The 24,721-nt window shown below is 37.6% G+C and overlaps 1 pseudogene; it reads left to right on the forward strand.

Moving 5' to 3' along the window:
• Positions 1-2,091: 2,091 nt before the first annotated feature.
• LOC143571905 (uncharacterized) lies at positions 2,092-3,151 on the forward strand (annotated as a pseudogene).
• The last annotated feature ends 21,570 nt before the right edge of the window (positions 3,152-24,721 follow it).

Here is a 24,721-nt window from a genome sequence, read left to right on the forward strand (position 1 = left end):
ATCTTTTAAAAAATGCTGTTATAAGAAATAATAAAAAAAAAAAGATATTTCTGTCTACCATGTCCACTTCTGATTCGAGTTCGGTTGTCGCTTTTAGAAGTTCGACAGCATTTTTTAATCTTGTCTGATCCAAGTAACTTATAACATTATAATCAGCCTGAATATGATATAATCAAAGGCATTATAGACATTTGACTAAAATTAAAACTTTAAACAAGTTTATATGCATGAGAAAGGACTTGCCATTTTTTGTTTTCGTGGGTCCCTAAACTCCAGCTCAGCGAGATCTTTCGCGGATACAAGCTTTGCTTTAGGCATAACTCTTGACAAAAAGATTGAAACTTTCTGAAGTGGTTCCAGGGGCTTCATTTCCTCTGCAATCTTGAACCATAATGAGGGTCAAAACATAACAAAATAACAACCCTTTGGTCAAAATAAGTTTCTAAACTAATATTATAAAATGAGCTTTACTTTACACATTGCAGCCACAAGAATTAAGCCGTCCCATTCACGTTGTTCCTTTAGATGAACTTTAAGCGCTGCAGCACCTCCCTTAAGATGAACTTTTATTTTGTTTAATTTGATTCTACCAGTACGTTAATATCTCTCACAATATAGTTTTGGTCTTTTTGCTGTCATAGGGGTAAATTGGTCAAAATATATCAGTATTTTGTGAAGCTCTCTTCCGTTTGCATCTTTGTTCTGTAACCGTTGTATTAGTTTACCAAATTTTAACCCGTTAACATGAAAACATCCATTACATATTACTGAACTTTGACCAGTTAACATGACACCATTGATTATTATTTACTAAAGTTTGACCCGTTAACATGAAACCAACCATTAATATTACAGAACTCTGACCTGGTAACATGAAACCATCCTAAATTATCATATGATGTTGAAACACAACTTTATGCACTTATAATTGTGAAATTTTCTCATATTTTAGTAAACTTGATATGGCATCATAGTCTGACACATAATGTATGCATATATTTTATGCAATATGCATATATGTGTAATCATTTATGCATTTGAATGCATGGCATGTGAACATGTATATAGATATGTAATTATTCATGTGGATTGTAATTATTGTTTTTATTTTTAAATTGTGTATATATGTATGCACGGTTACTAGATGGATTCTAAAAAAGAGAAAGGGAAAAGAGAAAATTGGACAAAAGAAATGATATTAGAATTTTGTCGGTTCTTAAACAAATATATAACGAAGCATGGTCGAACTTCCTCATTCAAATGGGTTTCTCTTCAGCCGGAGTTTGAAAAGGTTGTAAATCATAAATTCGTCAGTGAAAAAGCTACGAAGAACAAATATGACCATATGAGAAAAGAATACAACATTTGGAAGTCACTTAAGAATGAAACTGGTGTAGGCTGAAATGAAAGTACCAAGCAACTTAATTGTTCTGATGAATGGTGGAAAAGAAAAATTCAGGTGACAAAAATATAACTCATTTAAAATTTAAATACCGGTCACAATGATAACTAATGATTTACCGTTTAATTATGTAGGAAAACTCAAAAGTTCTAGCAACTCAAAATAATCAACCATCTATACAACTACAAGAAGAGTGGGATCAGTTATTTGGAGATGCAGTTGCTAGTGGGGAACACTTTGTGGTGCCATCTATGAATCCAACGACATTCAGTGAGGTGCATGCTGAGAACCTCGAGGATGACAATGTTGAAGAAGGTGATAATGGAGATGCTTTTCAAGTACACAATGATACACCTTCTAATCTAGAAAACTTGGAAACTCTAGAAAATAATTTCTTCGGTGACTTTTTGAATGAAACACGTCAACCTGATGCATATAATTGTGAAATTTTCTCATATTTTAGTAAACTTGATAAGGCATCATAGTCTGACACATAATGTATGCATTATGCATATATGTGTAATCATTTATGCATTTGTATGCATGGCATGTGAACATGTATATAGATATGTAATTATTCATGTGGATTGTAATTATTGTTTTTATTTTTAAATTATGTATATTGTATGCACGGTTACTAGATGGATTCTAAAAAAGAGAAAGGGAAAAGAGAAAATTGGACAAAATAAATGATATTAGAATTTTGTCGGTTCTTAAACAAATATATAACGAAGCATGGTCGAACTTCCTCATTCAAATGGGTTTCTCTTCAGCCGGAGTTTGAAAAGGTTATAAGTCATAAATTCGTCAGTGAAAAAGCTATGAAGAACAAATATGACCATATAAGAAAAAAATACAACCTTTGGAAGTCACTTAAGAACGGAGAGACTGGTGTAGGCTGGAATGAAAGTACCAAGCAACTTAGTTGTTCTGATGAATGATGGAAAAGAAAAATTCAGGTGACAAAAATATAACTCATTTAAAATTTAAATACCGGTAACAATGATAACTAACGATTTACCGTTTAATTATGTAGGAAAACTCGAAAGTTCTAGCAACTCAAAATAATCAACCATCTATACAACTACAAGAAGAGTGGGGTCAGTTATTTGGAGATGCAGTTGCTAGTGGGGAACACTGTGTGGCACCATCTATGGATCCAACGACATTCAGTGAGGTGCATGCTAAGAACCTTGAGGATGACAATGTTGAAGAATGTGATAATGGAGATGCTTTTCAAGTACACAATGATACACCTTCTAATCTAGAAAACTTGGAAACTCTAGAAAATAATTTTTTCAGTGACTTTTTGAATGAAGTAAGTCAACCTAATGCATAACATCAACTGCGAGTTAGGTTGCAAAAAAATTTGAGAAGCCTACTAAAGTAAACACTAAGCCTAAACCAGTTACGATAAAACGTAAAGGGAGAGACTCATTGGGGGCTTCAATACTTAAAGACCATTTAACTCAAAGTAATAAGAATCAACAACGTGCTCTAGAAATATTAGAATTAGATTCTTCCAAACTCAGTGAAAGTAGTAAGTTTAGTATTGAAGTTGCTACAGGTGTGCTTTACAAGATGGTAGAAGCAGGATTAGTGAGAGAAGATGAGGAGTTGTGGTTCTTTGCAATGGATTTATTTGAAGATCCTGTGAAAAGAGAAATGTTTATAAATGTGCGACATGATCAGAGTAGGTTAGCATGGCTGCAACGAAAGCAAAGGCTCACCGACTAAAGTTTTCTTTAAGGATATGTTACAAAGACATTATTTTCTCTATTTGTTTGAACTTTATTTCTTTTGGATTAATTTATTGTTTTTTACCTTGATGTTTTGGTGGCATGAATATATAGAAAGTTATTTGATATCTTTTTATTTTAATTTTTATTTATTTGAGAATGTTATTTACATCTTTATATATTAAGCTATTTATGTGTTTATGTTTTAGCTAGTTATGTGTTTATATGTTAAGCTGATATTGAATTTATTACCAGGGTTATTATGAATAATGAAACAAGTAAGAAGAAGCACAAACTACATTGTTACAATTTTTGTTGGATTCAACTTATACAAGTGATCTAGTTGTTACATACTATAAGCATATATACAAAGAACCATGCATGACATCATCACAAACAGGGCAGGCTTGGATGATGGAAGTTTTGAATGGAAATCCTATACGATGTGTAAATGCATTTAGAATGCATCCAAACGTGTTTATGAAATTATGTAGAGAGCTTGAATCAAACTATGGATTGCAGTCGAGTGATAGAATGTCAACTTGTGAGAAGGTGGGATATTTCTGTATACATTGGCATTGGGATTATCTAACAGGGATGCTGGGGAGCGTTTTCAACGTTCTAGGGAGACTATTAGTAGAGCATTTCATGAAGTTCTAGAGGAAATATCCGGTAGAGATAAAGGTTTTCAAGGTCTAGCACGCGACATTATAAGACCAAAAGATCCAACTTTTGAATTTGTACCACCTCAAATCTTGATCGACAAAAGATACATGTCGTATTTTAAGGTATTGAATTGATTAATGTCATTCATGCTTGTTTATTTTGTTACTTAACTAATTTCAAATTATATTTAGGATTGTATCGGATGTATTGACGGTACACACATAGGGGCCTGCATCCCAGAGAATCAACAACTACCTTATATTGGTAGAAAAGGGGTACCAACTTTCAACGTAATGGCAACATGTATATTCGATATGTGTTTCACATTCGTATCGATCGGATGGGAGGGTTCAGCACATGACACACGTGTTTTCATTAACGCATCCCAGGATAGTAAATTCAACTTCCCACACCCACCTGAAGGTAATATTTAAAATTGTTTAAACATATATATGGAGCTGTTTATGGTATTTTTAATAAATCTCAACATCTTTTGTTTTTCAACTCCTGATATTATTTGGTTGATAAAGGATATCCATGCAGAAAATGATACCTTGTTCCATATTCCAAGACAAGATACCATCAATCTCAATTTCAAAGAGAGCCCCCGAATAATATGCAAGAAGCTTTCAACCGTTCACATTCATCTTTACGAAGTTATATTGAGGTCATTTGGAATTTTGAAGAAACGATTTAAGATACTTGGTACAATGCCCAAGTATAGCGTTCAAACACAAATTGATGTTATCATGGCTACATTTGCATTGCATAACTATATACGTAATTCTCAAAAAGATATCATGTTTACTACAATGGAGCAACATCCAAACTACATACCACGAGATGAACTTCATGATGTTAGTAGCCATGACACAAGCACCATTGGTCTATTTGAAGGAGCAACGAATGAGATGAAATTTGTTCGCAACAATATTGCTACTTTGATATGGAATGCACGACAATAACGATATAACAACATTATATTTTATTCTCGACTTTTTGGTGTTGATTATGTTTTATTTAATTGAGAAAAAAAAAAACACACACACACACACATATATATGTATGTATGTATATATTTATGTGTGTGATTACGTTTAGTATTATGTTTTTTAGTTATGTCTATTTTGGTTATTTTATACATTTTATTAAAAGTTTCATCTACTCTACCAAACACCTAAATATATACAGCTACCAGTTTTCAGCTTCCAGCTACCAGCTTTCAGCCAACGGCTAGTTTATCCTTAATCGTCTCCAATGTTACTGAATCATGTGGGAAACCACCACCTATTTGTCTTTGTCGGAGTGGTGGTTGCTGAACTACCTTCTGCACCATCCGATTGCCGTCGCTTTCACCATTCAACTTAGAAACATAAACCTAATTCTGCAGACGCTTTATTCAATTTTCGGATCTCATATTCACTCGATCAAATCAACAAGGTACACTCATTCTCCTTTGATTCTTTATTTAAACTATTTTGTGTCCCAATGTAACGAGTTTATCACTCATACTCTGTTTCTTAACCCTAATTGGTGTAAGGGCTTCAATTGATTGATCGATTGCTACAACGAACCTTTTTTTAGATTCATAATACAGATAGTTTGAATTTGTAGATTATGTTCAATTCAGAATTCTACTTAATCTTTTAGATATAATACTTTTCACTTATACATTGTTGTTTACTTCACACTTCTACCGTCCCAAAAGGTAACAAAGAGAGTGGCGGAGGAGGTGGACTGGTGGTGGTCGTTCAACTAATGGTAGGCAACAAAGACAGCCGCACCGTTCTTCTGGCCTAACCCTAATTTTCAATAATAGCTTCAGTAACAAGGATGTTAGGAGTTGAATTTATTTATACATTTGTGTCGTCTTTGAAAGCTTTAAAGGGTCATCTAAAGAAAAGTTCTTACATTGTGGTCGCCTAATGTAAAGACAATCTTCATAAATTGAATTTCTTTGTATATTATTTGGAGCTTGAAGGACATAAATGGATGTATTTTTATTCTTTTAACTCGTGCTCACAAAGTGTTCAATGAAATGCTTATGTTTTAGTTTGACATCATTATGCTAATTTCTTGCCAAAAAGTCTGTTATTAGCAGCTCATGATCTGTTAGGTAATAATCTGATTTATTAGGTGAATTATTATCTGAGTTATCATGTGTTAATCTGATTTATAAAGTTAGTGTTCTTCACCATCTTCTTTCCACTTAAGGTTGCCATCTAGGATTACCAAAGTGCTTTTGTATTTTTGGTTCATACTGATTACCTTTTATGTTAAAGTTTTTTTCACACTATATATTCCTTCTTGGAATACATGCTGAATGACTTTAAATGGTTTAGGCTGTTAATTTTATTTTACGCCTTTCTTTTAATTGCTTTTCTAACTTTTATTATTCTAAGATGTATGATTAATTCTTTGTACCATATTCAAGGTGTATTGAAGGAATTTGGTTTTGCAAATGGCTTACACATAAGAGCTGATGTTAAAATCGGGCATTTTCAGAGTAGGAAAATACCGATTGCCATTATTTCAGGTATGAATTTGTCATTCTAACTGAAATAATTTATTTTTTATGCTTTTATAAAAATGCTATTTAGTTCATGCATTTTTCTTTTAACCATTTGGATTATATCAGATTATAAACTACTATCATTAAACAAGAACTTTGGTGCTCTTTTTTTTCATTATTTCAAGAATTACTTAATTTAAAAACCACTAAATACATGCAGTTTCAGTTCTTCACAGGCGGAATCGTGTTTCTAACCAGTGTTTTGAAACCGGGCCCGGCCCGGCCGGATCGGGACCCGGCACCTATACCGGGTCGGGTCATGCTATATGACCCGTTTTCTAAAAACCCGGACGGTTTTAACGGTTCACGGTCGGACCAGACCGGGTGAACCGGTAAATCCATTTTTTTTATTTTTTTTTTAGTTTGTAATTGAAAAAAAATCAAAATCTATAGACTCAAACCATAAATCGCGGCTTCATCCACAACTGGGTTATCATCGTCACTCTTTTAAAGCATTCAATTCATCATTGATCGGATTGGTGGTAGAAGATGCCCAGATCTAGATCTATGAGACAAAATGGAAAAATAAAAGAAGAAGATACGAGCTATATTGATGCCGGATCTAAGGTTTCCGGTGATTTAATTGGTTATTTGGTTTCGATCAGAATATTAGTTGTGTGTTGATGGACCAGGGAGGAGAGAGGAAGACGACAGCTGCCTGCATATGTTCTCATATTAGGGTTATCTTAAAATTTTGTTTTGTTAAGAAATCATACAAATATCACCTTTAGTCCATTTTTGTCTTTTTATTACATATTTAATCCTTCAAAATTTTAATAAATACTACATAGTCCATAAACATGAATTATAATATATATAAAAAATAAATATATTATTTATGACGTCATCCGGGTCAAATACCGGTCCGCCCTCCCGGGCCGGTCCGACCTTTGACCCGATAAGACGTCTGGGTCGACTTCCGGGCCGGGTCTGAAAACATTGTTTCTAACTACTTAACTACTTATTGTGAATGGATCAACTACTCATTTTGTTTTGCAGATGCTTTAAGTGAGTAAGTTCTCAATACCTAAGGTATACTTGTAATTATACATGTGTCATAGTGCTATCAGTGAAGATTATGTAATCTGCAATAATCCTTGTGTAGAGGCCTATACTACATTACACCAAGTGTCAAATGATAGCTGTAAAAACGGGAGCCAACATGCGTATCGAAGTCAACTGGGTCAACAAGGTGAGTACTTAATTTCTTAAAACGGGAATTGAACTGCACACGTTATTATCATATCTTATCTGAACTGCACGCGTACTAATCTTTACACGCGCGAATCTTATCTGCACGCGCAGATCTGAACCGGACGCTCACGCTGTTCTGATCTGCGTGTCTTATTCTGATCTGCGCGTTATTCAGATTCTGATTTTAACCGCACGCTACTAATCTGATCCGTGCGAGCTAATCTGATCTGTGCGCGCTGAACTGGATGCAAATAAAAGAATACGGCAAAAATAAAAGTATTTATTTTCAACTTTGTAAAAATATGTTTCATACATGTGTGACTTAAGTGTGATTATTTCAACTTGAATTCATAATAGTCAACTTGATTAGTGAATTATGAGATGATCTTTTTAGTTATTAGACTGCCTTTAGTTCAACACACACAAAAACAAACTTGTATTATCATTCAATCATAATATGTAACTTTGAATATTGACATACTCGTCAATAACAATGTAAGCGTAATTTACTCTTTTGCTTATTGGTTTGTTTTGATCGAATATGTTTTGACCCGACCAAGTTTGTAACGTCTTTTTTTTACTTCTTAGGTTGGTGGAGGCAAAGAAGTGCATGGATGCGGATCTTGATGCGGTTTCTGAAGAATGGTCGAGCTATGCGGTTCAGTTTGTTTTCCGTGAATGATTTCTTGTATTGACTTAACAAATATTTTTTATAGCATTTGATGTAGGATGTTTAATTAAGAAATAAAAGTTTTATTTTGTATAATTGTGTCATTAATTTTAATATTAGTATGCATAATAATAATAATAAAATAGTAAAATAATTTTTTTTTAAATAATACCATGACTCGCAAATTTGCGTGTCAAGTGTAAGTCATAAAAGTGAGTTATGAAATGTGAGTCATGAAATGCAAGTCATAAGTTATGACTTGCGAGTCATAATTGATTTATGACTGGGTGACTCACGTTTGCGAGTCATCTGTACCCATTTATGACTCGCATTGCGAGTCATTAAAAGCCTTTTTTCTAGTATGGGTTATCTCGTAAACATAACGCCTAATAACGACATCATCAGTCGTATGGGCTACCATAAGTATGATCATCGTATACGTTATAATGGTCGTCATCGATCATACGAGTTGTCAATCCATATATTCATCTGGGTATCATTATATTAGCATCGTCGTCATCATAATTTTGCCAATCATCATGGTCATCATACGGGATAGCACCGTCATCGTCTCATGGGTTACATATCCTCAATCATACTACACACCACCCACCGCCCACATTCGCCACAACCACTGTAAAACTCGGGTTTTCCATCTAATATATTATATTCGTTACTCGACCTATTTGCGTTTATGGTAAACTAATCACTAAAATATTATATTATTTAATTATACTTTAATATCCATTTTAACTTTGATTAATATACACTTTTCACCCCTTAACTAGCTTTAACACAACCTTGTATCCATTTATAATTTTCAAGGACTAAATCTGCAATTTACTAATATTAATCCACCAATACCCAAACCCATATCCTAATACCCAGATCCAGCCCTAATACCCAAACCCATATCTAGAAGACTTGGACCTCAATTCTCGGAAACAATATGGAAACTGGATCAAAAGTTTGTTATACTTGCTTATTTCGTTCACACCGACATCACAATTATGTTAATGCAATCATACTCGATCTATTTTTCCTTATTATCTTAGCTGACCCTAAGGCTTAAATCGATATACCTGTAATCGTTATTGATAATGCAATTAAACTTCTAGAAACCTTCACACAACCCTCGCCTACAATAACCCTATCATCAATTACATTAAATTTGCCGTTTTATAGCTCGTTCGTAAGCATTAGTGAGTGGCCGGAAACTGTGGGATCTCGTTCACCTTCAATTATAACGCGTTAAGGTAATATGATTATATGGTTTTGGTCGGATTTAAATGGGGATTAAAAGCCCTAAACTTAATCAGTCGTACCTAAACCCGATTTCCAATTTCAAAATTAGGGTTCATGTTCAACTTTATTCAATCTGTTTCTTTATTAAGTTTTGGTTCTGATTTATATTTGCAGATGCTGGTTAGCCCAGCTGGGTAGTTCACTTGAGTCATGGGGTGCAGGTCGCGGGTTCGATCCTCTGCCACCCCAAATCTTTATTGATTTTTGTTATTTTTCCTTTCTAAAACCTTAATTAAGTATATTATTAATATTAAAAATCAAATAAAACTATTTTATTGAAAACCGACTTTATGATACTTGTTTTCTCTCGTTTACGTTCTGTGTATATATGTATAAGTAAGCATATATGGTTATATATATAATAACATCAAAACTAATATTTTGATATATAAATATATGTAACAAGTAAATTACATATATAAATATATTTATATAATTTAAATTGACAAACTAATAATATTTTTTTAGATGTATTTTTACTTTTATATTTTATATACTTTATATATTTATACTTCATAAAACTAACAATATCTTAAGATGTGTTTTACTTTTATTTAAACATACTAATGATTTTGTATACAATATCTTTATATATATAATATGATTAAAAAAGAATATATATTAACTTAATTATCGAGCTTTCATATTTGATCTAGTTCGTTAACTTAGCATATTCGTATTCTATTTTACTTTATAGGCTTTATCGTCAACGCGTGATTTTCCGCATTCTTATAATCTCAATCACCGTTGTTCGCCTATCGAGGTGAGTACCACATTCCCCTCTTTTTGCTCGTTTCCACGTTTTGGGGACATATGCGTAAATATATTTCTCATTATATACTTATACTTAAAACTGCAACTTTGTCTTATGTGTTAACAACTTATACCTTACTTGTTTATGTGCTTATTTGCTTTATATGCTTTCGCATTCGGAGAGGTCCAACATAATCTCAGTCTAGTATGATCATACGCCAGTTGTTATAGCTTTGTGCTTCTCGACATCTCAGTTATACTTGCTCATTTGGTTATTTTGTTATTCTCATATGACTTGTTGCAAATACATATTTTTATTTATACTTTGAACTGGTGTGTTGCTCACTCAACCTTGTGTTGACAAAACCATAGTATTTTCAATGCATATGCAGGTATTCGTTTGATGTGAAGTACAAGATCACTTAAAGTTTTATGCTAAAAGAAAATTAACGAGAAAATATTATCTACGACTTTTGATTATTAATGTATTTTCGTTTTGTTTGGATGTTGTATGAATATTTGTATTTATTTGAATTTATTTAATAGATATCAAAACGTTTAATAATGTATGATAGTAACCTTGAGAGCTGTGACAATCAGTTCGCGCCCCGGCATTTCTGCCGTAGGTTGGGGTGTGACAACCACTGGCACCAACCAGCACCAACCACAACGACCTCCAGCACCAACCACTAACACACACCACAACCACACACCACCACCAACATAACCATTAACACCCACCACCATCATGACCGGATAAACCCATCACCACCACCAACATATGCATTAACACCACCCACCACCACCACCACAAACGCCTCTGCCACCACCACCCACCACCGCCACCACCACTCACTACCCGCCGCCACCACCCACCACCACACATCCGCCACCACGAACCACCACACCTCCCCACCGTCCACCACCAACATGACCACCTAAACCCACCACCACCCACTAATATATATATATATATATATATATATATATATATATATAAACTGCCTCGGTTTAGTAAAAACTAAAAACTCCCTTTTCACCCCCATAAACACTAAAATAAAACACTTAAAAAACCACTTGTAGAAGCAATCGATCTCCATGGAATCGATCTCAACATCCAATAATAGAAGTAATCGATCTCAGGTTTATTGTTTTTGTGGTCAAGAAGCCATTCTAAGAACATCAAGGACCACCAAAAACCTAGGTGGGAGGTTTTACAATTGTGCATCTCAAGTTAGTGAAATTGAAAATAAAGATAGAACTCATCCCATATTTATGTTGATTGTTGACCCTAAACTCTATATTTTTTAATTTATGGCAAAAAAATATGATTTCTTTATATGGTCTAATTGTTTTTCGTCCACAAGATCTGATGTGTGCACAAGATGTACAGACATAATTCTTATTTTTATAAGGGCAAATAACTCATTAGAGGAATAAATTGCAAGGAGTGTAGCTTCATGGATTGAATCAGAAAAAAAGTGAAGAAATTGTATTTTATTTGCTTCTTGTTGTTTTTAGGGCTTTTAATTAGTTTGTAATTTGAGTAAAAAGCTAAGAAACTGTATTTTTTTGTGCTTGTTGTTTTTTGGGCTTTTATTTAGTTTTGTAATCAGAGAAAAGTTAACAAACTGTATTTCCAGCAGTTTTAATTAGTTTTGATGTAGCTGCAAAAAGGTTAATATAACAAATATGTTCCTGAGTTTCGAACCCGCGACAATTGCAATCCATGCTTAATCACAAGCACCTCAACCGTTTGAGCTACACCCTGAGAACATTATAGAACCTCTTCTAATATTTTTAGTGCTTTGATGTAGCTGCAAAAAAGGTTAATATAAAATTTTAATAAAAATGTGTTCCTAAGTTTCGAACGCGCGACAATTGAAATCTACATTTAATCACAAGCGCCTCAACCGTTTGAGCTACACCCTGAAAACATTATAGAACATGTTTTAATTTTTTATAATCACAAGCGCCTCAAACATTATGAGAACATAATTGAACCTCTTCTAAAATTTTTTTATAATGTCACAATCTCACCAAACCCTAAAAAATCTACTGCCTGCTGAAAACAGTCAATTAAATATTAACTAAATTAAACAAGTAATAAAAACTAGATCAAAGACTCAACTACACAAAACACCGGCAAGTGAACCGATCAATTATACTAAAGCTAAGTAAGTCCGGAATATCGAACCCATGTGAGTCTATAAATAACGTAAATTAACTAATTAGACTCGACTTACGACACGACTATTTATTATTAATGTTTTAAGGGGGTTTTTAAACTAATATTAAACTAAGAAAGTAAATTAACAAGTAAACTAGAAACAATCAATCAAACACAAGATCGAAACCAATAAGAGAAGGAATCTACCTAGGTAAGAATCCCATGCATCAACAATCATCAAGCAATGGACAACTAACATGATATGGAAACTGATGTCTAAACATATTCATCTAACAAACCCTAAAGAACCCTTGACCAAATCAAACGAAATCCCAAAGAATAATTATTAGATTATTAAGCAATCAGTTATATTGATTTCCTCACAGCTATCAAATAGGGTTAATTAATAGTATCATAGGCAAGCAATCTCACGAAACACTAAACCCTAGATAACTTGATAAACTAAACACGACATCATGAACAAGGATCAACACAATAAGCAAGAATATTGTCACTAATCTATCCTAGCATGCGATTGACCAAGATACATGTACAACTCCTCACCTCACAGCTATTAGAATTAGCGGAACATTATAACCCTAACCAACTATCAACAATCTTCTATGATCTAATAGGCATATTCATCCATAATAATCAAAAGACCAAGTAATGATTAAACATGAACCTTAAATCTAAAGAACAAAATCAAGATAAAAGATCTATGTGAAGCAATAGTTAACAATCAATCAAGATAACAAATACTCATATGCATCATGAAAGCAAAATCAAGTCTTTACTATTAATTTAACATAACCATAATCCAAACAATCGTCCAAAGCAAGAATCAAGCATCAAACATGTTCATCAAACCTAGGTAGACATGAAGTCTAGCCTAGAATCATTATCAAAAACAAATCCAAACAAGTATTAAAAACAAAGAAAGACATGATAGAAACAATGAACAAGGAATGAAAGTTAGAGCGATAAAACCCTTGGTAATTGATCCTTGAACACCTCCTTGAAAGAACTCTTGATCCTCTTGGATTCCTAGCTTCAAAACTCCTTCAAACCCTTGGTTTCTCCTCTCAAAATCGGCTACAATATGTTGTATTTTCGTTTAGTTTATATCCTTATTTATAAAAACGAGCTAGGCCTTAAACTTGCTGAAAATCGCTAATCAGAAGCCCTAGGTGCCGCGCGACGGGCCTTGACCTCCCCGGTCGCGCGTCGCGGCGCACATTAGGAGGGAATTTCCAAAATTAGGCTTTTTATTTATTAAATCAATGCTAGATCTTGTGTAATCTTTCCCTTGAACTCCAAGCAATGATAGGAACCTTCTAGAACTTCTTTTCCTTGCTTCTCCAAGCCATAAATCTATAAAGAACATAACAAAACATTAGTGATGTAATCATGTAACCATTGACGAGCAAAAACGAACATAGACTTCACATGAAATGATAGAAAGAATTAAAGCTTAACATGCAAGACACCAAAAGATTTAAAACATGATAAATATAAAATACTTGACTCAAAACCTTAAATAATAAAAGATAAACAAAACACGAACTAAACCGAACTCAAAACATTAAATACACATAACTTTACAAGGGATTCGAGATGTATCAATGGGTAAGTCTTGGATGCCAGTAGGCGACAGGTGCAGTAAAGCATATAAAGATGGTGTTAAGGCATTTCTAGATTATGCAGTTCGTAATTGCAAGGAAACATCACCACCAGTTCCTATTTCATGTCCATGTGTTCGGTGTGTGAACCACGTATCTCTTAGTGTAGACGATGTAGAACATGACTTGTACAGGTTTGGAATTGATAAGAATTATACTTCTTGGATAAAACATGGAGAAGCCAACATTCCAACTAATGTTAATAATACTGGGTTTTCCTGCACTAACATTCCAACTAATGATAATAATATTGGGTTTGTTGACACCAACATTCCAACAGATGCCTGTGAAACTGTAGAAATGGTAAATGCTACAAAAGACAATTTCAAAGGCGACAAGAAGCATCAATAGTTTCTACAACTACTTACTGATGTTGAGAAGCCCCTGTATAAAGGATGTCCTGACTTCACCAAGTTTTCTGCAATAGTACAACTACTCAACTTGAAGAGCAAGCACAGGGTATCTCATAAGTTCTTTTATGAACTTCGGAAATTGTTGAAAAAGATGCTACTTGCAGATAACGAAATGGTAAATAATATGTATGAGGGCAAAAGATTGATGAAGGCAATGAGCTAGGGATACGAAAAGAAAAATGTGTGTATCAGTGACTGCATTATTTACTATAAGGATTACAAGGATTTGGAAGCATGTCCAGTTTGTAACAAGTCAAGGTGGATGAGAAGACTAACAAAACTTACGTAAACACACCCGCTAAGGTACTGTGGTACTTTCCCATTATTCCACGATTCAAGCGCCTATTTCAATAAAAGACCACAACAGAGAATTTAACATGGCACGCCACGAGTACCAATAAACCTGGTGTTTTACGCCACCCATCAGATTCACCAGCATGGAAAGCCATAGATGACAGGTACTCCGATACCTTCGGAAGCGATCCAAGAAATCTTCGTCTAAGGATTTGCATTGGTGGGGTCGACGTACATAGAGGCAACAGAAACCATAGTTTGTGGCATGTTTTAGCAGTCATTTACAACCTTCTACCTTAAATGTGTATGAAAAGAAAGTTCATCATGCTTTCCTTATTAATATCCGGAGTGCCGGGAAACAATATTGATGTGTTTTTACAGCCTTTAATTGACAATCTAGCATCTTTATTTGAGGCCGGGGAGCCAACATATGATGCATATAAACAAGAAATATTTACACTACGTGCAGTTGTGTTATGGACGATTATTGATTACCCTGCTCTTGGTATACTATGTGGTTGCCCTTACAGTGTATTCAAAGGTTGTGTAGTGTGTCGGGGAGAAACTCAGTGTGTTCGACTTTATCACACAAAGAAGCTGAGTTATAATGCCCACAGAAGGTATCTATAACGTGACCACCCTTTCAGAAAACAAACAAAGACGTTCAACAAGAAAAGAAGAGAATAGAACAGCTAAAGAGCCTATGACAGGGGAAGAGATATACGACGAGGTCAAAAACATTAAAAATGAATGGGGAAAGGGATCAGAATCTCTAAGTGGGAGTAAGAGAAAAAGGGCTAACACAACGTCGCAGCCATATTGGAAGAAGTTCAACATATGGTAACAACTAACAACGGCTCAACTATTGGAAGCATTTACCTGCCAACATTGTATTGATTTGATGCATGTTTAAAAGAATGTGGTAGAGAGTATTGTCCGGACGTTGCTGAACATTACTGGGGCTGGTAAGACAAAAGACGGATTGGCAGCTAGAAAGGATTTGGAGTTTTAGGGATTAAAAAGGAGTTGCAACCGAAAGCAAAAGGCAACAATACAGAACTTCGCTTTACATTATAGCACAATAAAAAGACATGTTTCTTGAAACATTGTATAAACTGAAGGCTCCACTAGGGTATTGTTATAACTTCTCTAGTTTGGTGAATCTTAAAGAAAGGAAGCTACAAGGCCTTAAATCACATGATTATCACATGCTTATGCAACAGTTTTTGTCCCTTGCAATACGGTCCATCATGCCAGAACCAATGAGAAATGCTATAATCAGGCTTTGTTTTATTTTTCAAGTCAATTTGTAGCAAAGAAATCGTTGTAGAAGATCTTGATAAGATGCAGGAAGAGCAAATAGTTACATTATGCCTACTGGAGAAGTACTTTCCTCCATCATTTTTTGATGTCATGATTCACTTAACCTTGCAACTTGTCAGAGAGATAAAATTATGTGGGCCACCATGCTTTCGTTGGACGTATCCCTTTGAAAGTTGTATGAAGGTTATCAAAGTGCATGTACGAAACAAAACTTATTCAGAAGGGTGCATTGCTGAAGAGAACATTGTGGAAGAAACAATCGAAGACACTCTTTGAAACCTGCTTGACGACCAGTCTGAGAGGAGGCGACAAGTAGCTCCACAAGACAGTCCCCAAACTCAGCACCATCTCGGATGTGCTCAATAACCTGTAAACATGAAGTGTAAGAAAACAATCTGGATACATGTATCCTACTTGGGGAACCCCTTCAGCCATCAACCATTTCTTATCCGCCTGGGCCCTTATAAGATCTATTTTATGCTCAGCGCAATTCAAGGCCTGCTCCCTGTTATTGGTGGCAAGCTTGGAGATGCGCTCATCTTTTGTGGATGCTTAGGCCTTCAAAGTCTTTATATCTTCCAGATAGGAAGAAATAAGATCGTTACGCTTATCCACCTGCATTCTCAAGGCTTCCTTGGCTTCATCGGCCTGCGTCAATTCGTGCTCTTTTGCACGGACCTATTCACGGGAAGCCACTAAAATGGAATTTTGGAGTTTGCAGGCTTCCTCCCATTCCTTAGCAACAGAAGATCGACGAGCTTCTTCTTCTAACGCCTCCTTGGCATCTGATAACCGCCATTTGGCAGTATTAACATCTAGGCGATAATCCTCAGCCTCTTTCCTGGCCTCTTTGGCCTCCTTCTTTGAGGCTACGGTTGTAGCCTCCAACTCATCCCATGTATCGCTCATGGCTAACCAGTCTCGATGTTGATAGCGCATTAGCCATGGTGTAGGAGAAGGAGTTGGCCAGCTCATACCGTGGACGCCCCCGCTGGCGCTGCCTCTCCGCAAGAGGAATCCCTTGTTGTAGATACTCATGGCAGACATTAGTATCAGTAAATAATGAACCTTGACACACGGACCAATGAGGATGATGTATCAAGGGATCCTCGTGTGGGTTAGTCTGGCCATAGTGCTCGCTCGGTCCTTTATCCTCATGATGATACGTAGTTGACGTTTGAGGACCGGTAGCGACAGTACTCGGCTCCTCTTGATCTGCAAAAACATAAAAGAAAGTCAAGAGACAAAAAAATTATTGGATCCTTGAAACTAAATGAAACACCTCTTTACTCACCCTTGCCTAGAGGAGTGTCCTCCACAATGATTGGGTCTTCAACACCCTTTGGCGGCGAATGAGCCTCAACCTCTGACGTGGGTTTGGGCGGTGATACGGGTGGAGAACCAGGCTGAGTCATCTTCCCTTGGTCTGAAGGACCCTTGGAATCATCCCCTATAGAATCTGCAATCACTTTACTTCATCAAAAAATATGTTACTCAGAAATAATTGAAAAGGTAAAAGAATCAAGAATGTTACCTAGAATAACCTTGGTCGATGAAATTTGGTTGATGCGGTCCCCCAGCTTCACCTTATTGCGCTTATTGGGAATAGCAGGCTTAGAAAAACTCAATTCGCCTTTCCCAGCTGGTTTTGGGGCATCCGCATCAACAACCCCACGCTCATCCTCACTGGTCACAGCTTCAACAGGTTGCTTTCCAGCATCAGTAGTCGTACTCGAGGATGGGTGTTGCTTCCTTTTACAAGTTAAACCTGCAATGGCATCCATGATACTTGAAGCATCAGTTGTATCAACGGAAGACTCTTCTTCGTAGGGTGACTCCTCGCTAGAAGAAAAAAGCACGACTACCCCACTAGAAGTAAAAGCTGAAACAGGGATAGGATTTAGAGCTCCCTCACCTTTGGCAAGCATCTCCTCACCTTTTGCAAAGATCTCCTCGAACACCATTGGTTCTGGGCGCAAGGTGGTGGAGAAGAGAAAGTTTCTGGGGGTACGTTCAAGGAATGGTGGCTGCTTGGGATATCGTGGGCGATGTACCATAAGCCCTAACACACAATCCAACAAAGTGCTAAGGATCGACCCCTCACCTACACAAACAAACAGCTAAACCTAAATGGATTTTTAAGGAATGCAACATACTTACCCTTGTCAGGCTTCTCATAAAATGGTTCCAAGTCCGGGAAAGGCCACAAACGGATCATGTTAGCATGCACTAGAGCGCCTTATGAAATTGCGCGCATGGGTGTTGGTGTGCATGTCATCGTCTTAAACCACGGGAAGTTCACGTATCCCGCATCACGTACCTCCGGCAGCTTGTCATCCGAGGAGCGGCGGGTCATCCGGAAGGGAACGACGTCTTCCCGAATCCAGAAAAACTTAGGACACCATTCATGAGCACTTCGAGGCGGCTCCGTGCCTATTACAACTTTACTCTTAGCGGACCAGTTGTACCACCAGCCGGATCCTCATCAGTCTAAACGGATAAACTTGTGACAAGTGAAATCCGTACTCCGTTAGGGCAGCCCCAACGAATTTTGACACCAAAATCGAAGATTCCCGGTGGTGAAATCTTCGGCATACAAAGCCATCTTCCTCCTTGGAGGCTTACTGACGATAGAGCTAGCAGCTGGGAACTCCGGTTCCCACTCCGGCGCTAGACCATTGACATTAGCAATGTCTTCGAAGTCTCTCCTTTTCCAATTGACAACGATGTTGTCAATGGAAGCAGTACTTTTCATCTCCTCAGCCATTATTTTGATCGGCGAAGGAAAACAGCGAAAGATTGAAAAGGAGAAGGAACCGTCCTATTTATACTCATCGCAATTAATGCGATGGGAGTGTCGTCAGTGGAGAGAGGAAATGTGGAGAAACCAGATGGTGACACGTTAGGCGGGGAAAAACGGAAAAGCAAAAAGGATAGCAGACAGCTGGCATACACGTCGCTTCAACTGTCCCATCACCGCTTTTTCCAACACGTCATTTAAGAATATTCAAAAAAGATCTCAAGTTCAAAAAATATCACAAAATGTTACAAAAGATGAAAAGATTTATTATATTGATAATTTGAAGATGATTACAAAGATAAATCAAAATTACCAAATATGAGCTAGCTTATGGATCTAGAGCAGACGCGTCTTCTAGATGCGGGGACTTGGAGGAAGGCGTGTCTGGCTTTGGGGAAGTTGGCGGAGTAGGCGGAGTGTCTTCAGATTCTTCTTTCATGTACTCCTTCAGGCGGAAGACGCTGTCACCCGCCGCCGCAAATTCAGGTAACATGTCCTGAAGAGGAAATGACATATTGACATATTCATTTAGGTGCATGTCATATTCCTTAGCAACACCAAGGCCATGCAGCACATGCTCCTCAACTGAGCGACCGGCATGAGCATACTCTAATCATCCTTGAAGCCAATCAAGCGGCCAGATTGAGATGATGCGTTGAGCAAGATAGCCAAGCTATCTGTCAACTCAGGTCCTTCTTTGATATGCTTGATGACCTATCAAAACAAAAAACACCTGTGAACATCGACAACATAACTTGTGTCGAGAAAGAAATAATAAGAGAAAAAAGGAAATAACATACCAAGGCGAGACCCTCATCTAAAAACCATTGTCGCTCCTCCTCAGCCTGTTTCGCCTTCTCTTGCAACTCACGATAACCGTCGGCCATTTTCAGATTATATTCAAGGTATTTAGCCGCACGGGTCTCCATGTCTTCATGCCCCTTGAAAAGGGCATCATACGCAGATTGCATATCATAGGCCCTCTGCTCCATAACCTCAGCTTTCTCTTTCCGTAGCCTAGCCTCCTCTTCAAATGATTGGATCAAGTTACCCTGGGAGGTAACTTGAGTCTCTAGAGCAGTGTTGTCTTCGAGGGCATTCACTTGATCTGCCCACTTCCTCCGGGTCTCATCCCAGGCGGCTTCAAGAAGGGCGTTCTGCTTTTTTCACGCCTCGCCCCTTTGGCGGGCGGCAGCAACTTGCCTATCTTTTTCTGCCTAGAGGGCAATTACAGCATCCTTGAGCTTCCACTCAGCAGTGTTGGCCCGCCAACGCTGCTCCTCCGCAGTCTTCGTCGCTTCCTCGGTGGACCGGGACAGTTCCTCCCACCTCTCCCCCATCGAGACCCACTCCCGCAGAATTTCCAGCCACTGGCCACAGTGTTGGCCATGACAGTACTAAAGTCCATACTAAGATCATGGCGGGAGCAGCCACGTTGGAACACCCGTTCCGCCGGAGGAACACTTTGGCTAATAAATGTAGCACAAGTGTCCAGATCTGTGAAAAGGGATCCCTGTGCAAGGGTCCATCGTAGTATATACATGTAATTGTCTTCACCTGGATTCGCCACTCCATAATACTAAAAACTGGAGTGGGAAGCTTCCCCACCACCCGACTGGCGTAGTGGGGAAGAAAATGATAAATGAGGTGGAGACTGATGTAACGCATCCTGACTTATCGGATCCTCAATATCTTGTGTCGGTCCCTTCTCCATAGGTTCAGATATGTCATCTAACAATATGATAGTGGGCGCTGTCTCTCTTGTTGGCGGTGGTGATGGCGCCTTCTCTGTTTCTGATGGCGGTGAGGGCGGCTTCTCAATCTCAGATGGTGGAGTTGGTGGCTTCTGAGAAGACACACCCTCACCAGCAGCTCCACTTGGCTCTACAAGGAACAAAGATAAAACTTAAGTGGTGAAAAAGTATAACGATAAGATAAGGGTTCCGTGTAAACTTACTGGAGAGTTCCTTGATACGATTAGCAAGACTGATTTTCTGCTTCTTCGGGCGGTTCGCCCGTTGCTTCTTTTTTGCGGGTTCCTCTTCAGCATCTGTGTGGTTGGTCCCTGCGTTATCTGCTTGGAGTACCGTTGTTTCCTATTGTTCTCTACCTCTACCAGCACACGTGCGATGGATGAAACAACAGATGTATCATCAATATATTCTCCCTCCAAGGATGATGATTCTTCACTTGATGACAAAATTACGATCACCCTGTGGGAAGTAATGGCATCTAATAGATGAGGATTTAGAATATACACACCTATTTGAAATATAGCCTCTGAAGCTATCGGCTCGGCACACACCTTGGTCGGAAAGAGGAAAAGTTCCCGAGTTTTGTCCAAGATGGGAAAGTCCTTCGCATCGCGGATGCGTTTTTTTTGGATAGCCCATATCGTCTAGTAGGGTGTTCAGCAATGCACGCAATAAAGGTTAAACAAAAATACCACAAAATAAAAATTCAAGTCACAAAGGATGAAAAGCTTACTCTCATCCATGTTTTGGAAAATCGGGTCCAACTCCGGGTATGGCCACAAACGGCTCATCCCCGCCCACACCAGGGCTTCCTCCGGAATGGCCCGCATAGGGGTAGGCATCTGCATTACCACGCGGAACAACTCCTGGCCCTCGTGAGGAGCCGTAATCACGTCGGGCAGCTTCTCATTCGAAGGACATCGGACCATGGAGGTAGGCACAACGTCCTCTGAAATCAAAAAAATTTAGTCCTCCACTCGTGCGCGCTACGAGGGAGCTCGGTGCCAATCACCCTTTTGGAGATGGAGGAGCTATTAAACCATCCACCACGGTTATGCATCCGGTAGAAAACCGGAAACCGGTCAACCCGGGAAACGAGGTCGTTCGCCCGACATACGAATTTGAAATGTCAAATCCGCATGAGCCCAAACGGGTGCACCCGAGAGAGATGAATCCCATAGGTTCTAAGTAGGTTCACCAGGAATTTGGTTATCGAAAACCTAAGATTCCCGTGAGAAAAGTAATCGGCGTAGACAGCCATTTTGCCTACAGGTGGTCTGCTAGCAACAAATCCTGAAGCGGGGAACTCCGGCCCCCACTCTTCTGGAAGAAAGATGTGTAACATCCTGCTTTCGTTAAGAATTAATAAAATAAATTGCGTTTATTTCATTGTGTGTCGTTTTTCAGTTTAAATTAATAAACTAATAGAGGATGGGCTTGGGCTTTGAAAGATGGAGTAAGAGATGGAATGGGCCTTAGGTCCATGGGCTTAAGGGATTATAAATACCCCTTAAACCCTAAACCTTTTCATTTTTATCCATCTCTACACCATAGCTTACACCATCAAAAACACACACAAACACTATCCTATAACCCGAACCAAGATCCTAAGGCGAAAACCTACGCTTGTTGGTGTTGGAATGTCGTGACAAGCCAAACCAACATCAAGACTTTACCGTGTTCGTAGTTCGACTCGTTTAAGGTACTTTTAAAATTAGAAATCATCGTTAGGTTCGGTTTTGTTTGGAAAATCATAGATCTGTTTTAGTAGGTTAACAACAAATCCAACACAACAAGTCCTACTAGAATCCCTTAACGTATGATAGGTTAATTGATAACCTAAAAGAACCCGTAATATGAATGTATAAATCGCACCCATTAAACATGAATGTTTGGTTGATTTGATGGTTAAGGTTTGTAGGCGCTTGGATTCGGAGTTCATTAATACCTAAATCATGATGTTTCGTTAAGAAACGAAGGTTTAATTGCAGATCTAAGATATGTTGACTGTGGGTGTTCTTGGCGATTTTGACTTTGACCCGTGAGTCAAAGTTGGATAAGACTGATGCCATTCGTTATCTTCATATAACGAATTAGTTCACCCATGTTGAGATAAGGAATTAGTTAACCAATTCGTCATGGCAAGGTAACGAATCAGGTCCCCAGTTCGTTATGATCAGATAACGAATTAAGTGATTCGTTACTCACCCAATTCGTTACGATAAGATAACGAATCAGGTCAAGCCAAGACAACGAATTAGCTAACGAATTAATTTGACGAATCAGATAATGAATCAGGTGATTCGTTACTCACCAATTCGCTAAGTCAAGGTAACGAATCGAGCTATGTTCAGTTAGCAAATTAGGCAGTGTTCAGATAACAAATTAGGCTTATTTGTTATGGAGAATTAGTACGAATTGGATAATAATTTAAAATCCTAATGGAAAATGTGTTAAGACAGTTAGTGAAAATAAATTTTTTCCAAGATGAATTGGATAATAGCTTAACCCCAGCCAGGGGCTCTGCCCCTTAGACCCCGCTAGGGGCTGCCGCCCCTAGAACCCCGCTGCCCCCGGACCCCATTCGTTGAGGGTTATAAATAAGCTAGAGACACGTTATGGTTAGCGATAGATAATTGATACATGTAATTGTTATACAGTTAGTTGTGCACAGCTAAAGAAAGGAATAACCATAAATGGTGAACGTAACCGCATTCAGTTGAGTTTCTAGCCCCACTTTCTTGTTATGTTTCGGGGTTGTGTGCATACTCGAGGTGAATGTTAATACACTTACCTTAAATGGTAAGTGTATGTCTTGATGACAAATGTGATAGTTATGAATGTATGTTTGACAGTACGTGAACGACCTTCGGGTATTGCATGTATTGTTAAGGCAAGTATAGTGTAGTATGTATGATAGGTGTATGTGACTAAGGAAGTATGTACGACTATGATATGAATGATATTAAATGTATGGATGTGATAATAGAGATGATAGAGAAAGGTAAGGTAAGGTTAAGGGGTTGCATACCCTAATAATATATGTGAAGGTTAAAGGGTTGCATACCCCTAATAATATATGCGAAGGTTAAAGGGTTGCACACCTTAATAATATATGCAAAGGATAAAGGGTTGCATACCCTAATAATATATGCGAATGTTAAAGGGTTGCATACCCTAATAATATATGCGAAGGTTATAGGGCGTAATGCTCTTTAAAACGTAAGGTATGATCATGCAAGTATGAAGTATGTACGAAAGTATGTAGTTATGAATGTGTTGTATGTGGTATGATTAACTAGGACTCACTCAGCATAGCTGACTTTTAGTATGCACGCAGGTGAGTAGAATGAGACAGCTGGCTTGAGGGGGGCACATGGCAGAAGAATAAGAGTCTGGCATCTGAATACCTAAGACGTTTTTAATTAATGCTTTTAATTTGAAAGACAATATGTTCGTAAAAGAAAAGTTATGGATCTGATTGTAATGTTTTTGAAAGTTTTTAATATTCCGCGAATGTTTTAATTAACTCTGATATTTAGAACTATGTTTATGAGTAAATACAACACAAAAAGTGAGGCGCCGGTGACGGGGCCTTACAAGATGGAAGGAAATCGGCAATTGGTAAGAGGAAAAGTTAGAGAGAAAAAGAGAGTTCAAATGGCAATAAAACTCCCAAAGAGTGTCAAACACCCTTATTTATACCCATCCCAATAAATGCGATGGGAGGTTGACAGAAGAAAGAGAAAGGAACGAACCAGCAAGAGAGCGCCACATCACGCGGGAAATTCGAAAAAGCGAAAAAAGTGAACAGTTGGGTACAGTGACAGCCGGCATAAACGTCTCGTCATCTGCCCACACGCCTGCAAGCTGTTAAATTGTCCTTTCCGTGGTTATCCACACCAAACAAAGAAATATTGTCACCAAAACTCAAAAATTCAAAACCCCCCCAAAAAAATATTAAGTCCAAAATTTCACCCGCAT

This window comes from Bidens hawaiensis, unplaced genomic scaffold (assembly GCF_021521415.1).
Source record: "Bidens hawaiensis isolate Kalapana, Puna unplaced genomic scaffold, B.hawaiensis_p1.1 tig00025610_1, whole genome shotgun sequence".
Lineage (NCBI taxonomy): Eukaryota > Viridiplantae > Streptophyta > Magnoliopsida > Asterales > Asteraceae > Bidens > Bidens hawaiensis.